Source organism: Triticum aestivum, unplaced genomic scaffold, assembly GCF_018294505.1.
Source record: "Triticum aestivum cultivar Chinese Spring unplaced genomic scaffold, IWGSC CS RefSeq v2.1 scaffold1563, whole genome shotgun sequence".
NCBI classification, from domain to species: domain Eukaryota; kingdom Viridiplantae; phylum Streptophyta; class Magnoliopsida; order Poales; family Poaceae; genus Triticum; species Triticum aestivum.
The window spans coordinates 1-5,632 of record NW_025236021.1 but is presented as its reverse complement, the minus strand read 5'-3'; the positions used below and the strand labels follow the sequence as shown (position 1 = coordinate 5,632).

At 51.7% G+C, this 5,632-nt stretch overlaps 14 non-coding genes across 14 annotated transcripts; all 14 read left to right on the top strand.

The window, feature by feature from the left end:
• The first annotated feature begins 70 nt into the window (after positions 1 to 70).
• Positions 71 to 189, top strand: LOC123176381 (5S ribosomal RNA). The gene has a single exon (XR_006488504.1). It is a non-coding gene; the product is annotated as a 5S ribosomal RNA (ribosomal RNA).
• Positions 190 to 486: 297 nt separating this feature from the next.
• Positions 487 to 605, top strand: LOC123176371 (5S ribosomal RNA). Its single transcript, XR_006488494.1, has one exon. It is a non-coding gene; the product is annotated as a 5S ribosomal RNA (ribosomal RNA).
• A 297-nt stretch (positions 606 to 902) lies between these two features.
• Positions 903 to 1,021, top strand: LOC123176370 (5S ribosomal RNA). Its single transcript, XR_006488493.1, has one exon. It is a non-coding gene; the product is annotated as a 5S ribosomal RNA (ribosomal RNA).
• Positions 1,022 to 1,318: 297 nt separating this feature from the next.
• Positions 1,319 to 1,437, top strand: LOC123176372 (5S ribosomal RNA). The gene has a single exon (XR_006488495.1). It is a non-coding gene; the product is annotated as a 5S ribosomal RNA (ribosomal RNA).
• A 297-nt stretch (positions 1,438 to 1,734) lies between these two features.
• LOC123176377 (5S ribosomal RNA) lies at positions 1,735 to 1,853 on the top strand. Its single transcript, XR_006488500.1, has one exon. It is a non-coding gene; the product is annotated as a 5S ribosomal RNA (ribosomal RNA).
• Positions 1,854 to 2,150: 297 nt separating this feature from the next.
• LOC123176380 (5S ribosomal RNA) lies at positions 2,151 to 2,269 on the top strand. The gene has a single exon (XR_006488503.1). It is a non-coding gene; the product is annotated as a 5S ribosomal RNA (ribosomal RNA).
• A 297-nt stretch (positions 2,270 to 2,566) lies between these two features.
• Positions 2,567 to 2,685, top strand: LOC123176374 (5S ribosomal RNA). The gene has a single exon (XR_006488497.1). It is a non-coding gene; the product is annotated as a 5S ribosomal RNA (ribosomal RNA).
• A 297-nt stretch (positions 2,686 to 2,982) lies between these two features.
• Positions 2,983 to 3,101, top strand: LOC123176376 (5S ribosomal RNA). Its single transcript, XR_006488499.1, has one exon. It is a non-coding gene; the product is annotated as a 5S ribosomal RNA (ribosomal RNA).
• Positions 3,102 to 3,398: 297 nt separating this feature from the next.
• On the top strand, positions 3,399 to 3,517 carry LOC123176373 (5S ribosomal RNA). Its single transcript, XR_006488496.1, has one exon. It is a non-coding gene; the product is annotated as a 5S ribosomal RNA (ribosomal RNA).
• Positions 3,518 to 3,814: 297 nt separating this feature from the next.
• Positions 3,815 to 3,933, top strand: LOC123176375 (5S ribosomal RNA). Its single transcript, XR_006488498.1, has one exon. It is a non-coding gene; the product is annotated as a 5S ribosomal RNA (ribosomal RNA).
• A 297-nt stretch (positions 3,934 to 4,230) lies between these two features.
• LOC123176382 (5S ribosomal RNA) lies at positions 4,231 to 4,349 on the top strand. Its single transcript, XR_006488505.1, has one exon. It is a non-coding gene; the product is annotated as a 5S ribosomal RNA (ribosomal RNA).
• Positions 4,350 to 4,646: 297 nt separating this feature from the next.
• Positions 4,647 to 4,765, top strand: LOC123176378 (5S ribosomal RNA). The gene has a single exon (XR_006488501.1). It is a non-coding gene; the product is annotated as a 5S ribosomal RNA (ribosomal RNA).
• A 297-nt stretch (positions 4,766 to 5,062) lies between these two features.
• Positions 5,063 to 5,181, top strand: LOC123176379 (5S ribosomal RNA). Its single transcript, XR_006488502.1, has one exon. It is a non-coding gene; the product is annotated as a 5S ribosomal RNA (ribosomal RNA).
• Positions 5,182 to 5,478: 297 nt separating this feature from the next.
• Positions 5,479 to 5,597, top strand: LOC123176369 (5S ribosomal RNA). The gene has a single exon (XR_006488492.1). It is a non-coding gene; the product is annotated as a 5S ribosomal RNA (ribosomal RNA).
• The last annotated feature ends 35 nt before the right edge of the window (positions 5,598 to 5,632 follow it).

The following is a 5,632-nucleotide window of genomic DNA, read 5'->3' as shown; positions in this document are numbered from 1 at the left end:
AATGTACAATCGTCTTTGTAGTGGAGCTGGGAGGGGCAAGGATAAGGGACGAAGACCGGGGTAACATGTCGGATGCGATCATACCAGCACTAAAGCACCGGATCCCATCAGAACTCCGAAGTTAAGCGTGCTTGGGCGAGAGTAGTACTAGGATGGGTGACCTCCTGGGAAGTCCTCGTGTTGCATTCCCTTTTTAATTTTTTTCGCGCCGCTTGCAAAACAAAACGCACGTGTAAGTAATATATTTACCGTGTTTTATTATTTTGCACGAGTGCGGTAAGTCATAGCTGGGTGCTCACGATTCACGGGTCCAGCGTCGGCGTTGTGGCGCGGCAAGCGTGCACTGGTGCGGTTGAGAGGGAGTGGTGGAAACCGCGTTAAACTCGTCTCCGTAGTTGAGAGGGAGCGGCCAAAGCAATGTACAATCATCTTTGTAGTGGAGCTGGGAGGGGCAAGGATAAGGGACGAAGACCGTGGTAACATGTCGGATGCGATCATACCAGCACTAAAGCATCGGATCCCATCAGAACTCCGAAGTTAAGCGTGCTTGGGCGAGAGTAGTACTAGGATGGGTGACCTCCTGGGAAGTCCTCGTGTTGCATTCCCTTTTTAATTTTTTTCGCGCCGCTTGCAAAACAGAACGCACATGTAAGTAATATATTTACCGTGTTTTATTATTTTGCATGAGTGCGGTAATTCATAGCTGGGTGCTCACGATTCACGGGTCCAGCATCGGCGTTGTGGCGCGGCAAGCGTGCACTGGTGCGGTTGAGAGGGAGGGGTGGAAACCGCGTTAAACTCGTCTCCGTAGTTGAAAGGGAGCGGCCAAAGCAATGTACAATCGTCTTTGTAGTGGAGCTGGGAGGGGCAAGGATAAGGGACGAAGACCGGGGTAACATGTTGGATGCGATCATACCAGCACTAAAGCACCGGATCCCATCAGAACTCCGAAGTTAAGCGTGCTTGGGTGAGAGTAGTACTAGGATGGGTGACCTCCTGGGAAGTCCTCGTGTTGCATTCCCTTTTTAATTTTTTTCGCGCCGCTTGCAAAACAAAACGCACGTTTAAGTAATATATTTACCGTGTTTTATTATTTTGCACGAGTGCGGTAAGTCATAGCTGGGTGCTCACGATTCACGGGTCCAGCGTCGGCGTTGTGGCGCGGCAAGCGTGCACTGGTGCGGTTGAGAGGGAGGGGTGGAAACCGCGTTAAACTTGTCTCCGTAGTTGAGAGGGAGCGGCCAAAGCAATGTACAATCGTCTTTGTAGTGGAGCTGGGAGGGGCAAGGATAAGGGACGAAGACCGGGGTAACATGTCGGATGCGATCATACCAGCACTAAAGCACCGGATCCCATCAGAACTCCGAAGTTAAGCGTGCTTGGGCGAGAGTAGTACTAGGATGGGTGACCTCCTGGGAAGTCCTTGTGTTGCATTTCCTTTTTAATTTTTTTCGCGCCGCTTGCAAAACAAAACGCACGTGTAAGTAATATATTTACCGTGTTTTATTATTTTGCACGCGTGCGGTAAGTCATAGCTGGGTGCTCACGATTCACGGGTCCAGCGTCGGTGTTGTGGCGCGGCAAGCGTGCACTGGTGCGGTTGAGAGGGAGGGGTGGAAACCGCGTTAAACTCGTCTCCGTAGTTGAGAGGGAGCGGCCAAAGCAATGTACAATCGTCTTTGTAGTGGAGCTGGGAGGGGCAAGGATAAGGGACGAAGACCGGGGTAACATGTCGGATGCGATCATACCAGCACTAAAGCACCGGATCCCATCAAAACTCCGAAGTTAAGCGTGCTTGGGCGAGAGTAGTACTAGGATGGGTGACCTCCTGGGAAGTCCTCATGTTGCATTCCCTTTTTAATTTTTTTCGCGCCGCTTGCAAAACAAAACGCACGTGTAAGTAATATATTTACCATGTTTTATTATTTTGCACGAGTGCGGTAAGTCATAGCTGGGTGCTCACGATTCACGGGTCCAGCGTCGGCGTTGTGGCGCGGCAAGCGTGCACTGGTGCGGTTGAGAGGGAGGGGTGGAAACCGCGTTAAACTCGTCTCCCTAGTTGAGAGGGAGCGGCCAAAGCAATGTACAATCGTCTTTGTAGTGGAGCTGGGAGGGGCAAGGATAAGGGACGAAGACCGGGGTAACATGTCGGATGCGATCATACCAGCACTAAAGCACCGGATCCCATCAGAACTCCGAAGTTAAGCGTGCTTGGGCGAGAGTAGTACTAGGATGGGTGACCTCCTGGGAAGTCCTCGTGTTGCATTCCCTTTTTAATTTTTTTCGCGCCGCTTGCAAAACAAAACGCACATGTAAGTAATATATTTACCGTGTTTTATTATTTTGCACGAGTGCGGTAAGTCATAGCTGGGTGCTCACGATTCACGGGTCCAGCGTCGGCGTTGTGGCGCGGCAAGCGTGCACTGGTGCGGTTGAGAGGGAGGGGTGGAAACCGCGTTAAACTCGTCTCCGTAGTTGAGAGGGAGCGGCCAAAGCAATGTGCAATCGTCTTTGTAGTGGAGCTGGGAGGGGCAAGGATAAGGGACGAAGACCGGGGTAACATGTCGGATGCGATCATACCAGCACTAAAGCACCGTATCCCATCAGAACTCCGAAGTTAAGCGTGCTTGGGCGAGAGTAGTACTAGGATGGGTGACCTCCTGGGAAGTCCTCGTGTTGCATTCCCTTTTTAATTTTTTTCGCGCCGCTTGCAAAACAAAACGCACGTGTAAGTAATATATTTACCGTGTTTTATTATTTTGCACGAGTGCGGTAAGTCATAGCTGGGTGCTCACGATTCACGGGTCCAGCGTCGGCGTTGTGGCGCGGCAAGCGTGCACTGGTGCGGTTGAGAGGGAGGGGTGGAAACCGCGTTAAACTCGTCTCCGTAGTTGAGAGGGAGCGGCCAAAGCAATGTGCAATCGTCTTTGTAGTGGAGCTGGGAGGGGCAAGGATAAGGGACGAAGACCGGGGTAACATGTCGGATGCGATCATACCAGCACTAAAGCACCGGATCCCGTCAGAACTCCGAAGTTAAGCGTGCTTGGGCGAGAGTAGTAATAGGATGGGTGATCTCCTGGGAAGTCCTCGTGTTGCATTCCCTTTTTACTTTTTTTCGCGCCGCTTGCAAAACAAAACGCACGTGTAAGTAATATATTTACCGTGTTTTATTATTTTGCACGAGTGCGGTAAGTCATAGTTGGGTGCTCACGATTCACGGGTCCAGCGTCGGCGTTGTGGCGCGGCAAGCGTGCACTGGTGCGGTTGAGAGGGAGGGGTGGAAAACGCGTTAAACTCGTCTCCGTAGTTGAGAGGGAGCGGCCAAAGCAATGTGCAATCGTCTTTGTAGTGGAGCTGGGAGGGGCAAGGATAAGGGACGAAGACCGGGGTAACATGTGGGATGCGATCATACCAGCACTATAGCACCGGATCCCATCAGAACTCCGAAGTTAAGCGTGCTTGGGCAAGAGTAGTACTAGGATGGGTGACCTCCTGGGAAGTCCTCGTGTTGCATTCCCTTTTTAATTTTTTTCGCGCCGCTTGCAAAACAAAACGCACGTGTAAGTAATATATTTACCGTGTTTTATTATTTTGCACGAGTGCGGTAAGTCATAGCTGGGTGCTCACGATTCACGGGTCCAGCGTCGGCGTTGTGGCGCGGCAAGCGTGCACTGGTGCGGTTGAGAGGGAGGGGTGGAAACCGCGTTAAACTCGTCTCCGTAGTTGAGAGGGAGCGGCCAACGCAATGTGCAATCGTCTTTGTAGTGGAGCTGGGAGGGGCAAGGATAAGGGACGAAGACCGGGGTAACATGTCGGATGCGATCATACCAGCACTAAAGCACCGGATCCCATCAAAACTCCAAAGTTAAGCGTGCTTGGGCGAGAGTAGTACTAGGATGGGTGACCTCCTGGGAAGTCCTCGTGTTGCATTCCCTTTTTAATTTTTTTCGCGCCGCTTGCAAAACAAAACGCACGTGTAAGTAATATATTTACCGTGTTTTATTATTTTGCACGAGTGCGGTAAGTCATAGCTGGGTGCTCACGATTCACGGGTCCAGCGTCGGCGTTGTGGCGCGGCAAGCGTGCACTGGTGCGGTTGAGAGGGAGGGGTGGAAACCGCGTTAAACTCGTCTCCGTAGTTGAGAGGGAGCGGCCAAAGCAATGTGCAATCGTCTTTGTAGTGGAGCTGGGAGGGGCAAGGATAAGGGACGAAGACCGGGGCAACATGTCGGATGCGATCATACCAGCACTAAAGCACCGGATCCCATCAGAACTCCGAAGTTAAGCGTGCTTGGGCGAGAGTAGTACTAGGATGGGTGATCTCCTGGGAAGTCCTCGTGTTGCATTCCCTTTTTACTTTTTTTCGCGCCGCTTGCAAAACAAAACGCACGTGTAAGTAATATATTTACCGTGTTTTATTATTTTGCACGAGTGCGGTAAGTCATAGCTGGGTGCTCACGATTCACGGGTCCAGCGTCGGCGTTGTGGCGCGGCAAGCGTGCACTGGTGCGGTTGAGAGGGAGGGGTGGAAACCGCGTTAAACTCGTCTCCATAGTTGAGAGGGAGCGGCCAAAGCAATGTGCAATCGTCTTTGTAGTGGAGCTGGGAGGGGCAAGGATAAGGGACGAAGACCGGGGTAACATGTCGGATGCGATCATACTAGCACTATAGCACCGGATCCCATCAGAACTCCAAAGTTAAGCGTGCTTGGGCAAGAGTAGTACTAGGATGGGTGACCTCCTGGGAAGTCCTCGTGTTGCATTCCCTTTTTAATTTTTTTCGCGCCGCTTGCAAAACAAAACGCACGTGTAAGTAATATATTTACCGTGTTTTATTATTTTGCACGAGTGCGGTAAGTCATAGCTGGGTGCTCACGATTCACGGGTCCAGCGTCGGCGTTGTGGCGCGGCAAGCGTGCACTGGTGCGGTTGAGAGGGAGGGGTGGAAACCGCGTTAAACTCGTCTCCGTAGTTGAGAGGGAGCGGCCAAAGCAATGTGCAATCGTCTTTGTAGTGTAGCTGGGAGGGGCAAGGATAAGGGACGAAGACCGGGGTAACATGTCGGATGCGATCATACCAGCACTAAAGCACCGGATCCCATCAGAACTCCGAAGTTAAGCGTGCTTGGGCGAGAGTAGTACTAGGATGGGTGACCTCCTGGGAAGTCCTCGTGTTGCATTCCCTTTTTAATTTTTTTCACACCACTTGCAAAACAAAACGCACGTGTAAGTAATATATTTACCGTGTTTTATTATTTTGCACGAGTGCGGTAAGTCATAGCTGGGTGCTCACGATTCACGGGTCCAGCGTCGGTGTTGTGGCGCGGCAAGCGTGCACTGGTGCGGTTGAGAGGGAGGGGTGGAAACCGCGTTAAACTCGTCTCCGTAGTTGAGAGGGAGCGGCCAAAGCAATGTGCAATCGTCTTTGTAGTGGAGCTGGGAGGGGCAAGGATAAGGGACGAAGACCGGGGTAACATGTCGGATGCGATCATACCAGCACTAAAGCACCGGATCCCATCAGAACTCCGAAGTTAAGCGTGCTTGGGCGAGAGTAGTACTAGGATGGGTGACCTCCTGGGAAGTCCTCGTGTTGCATTCCCTTTTTAATTTTTTTCGCGCCGCTTGCAAAACAAA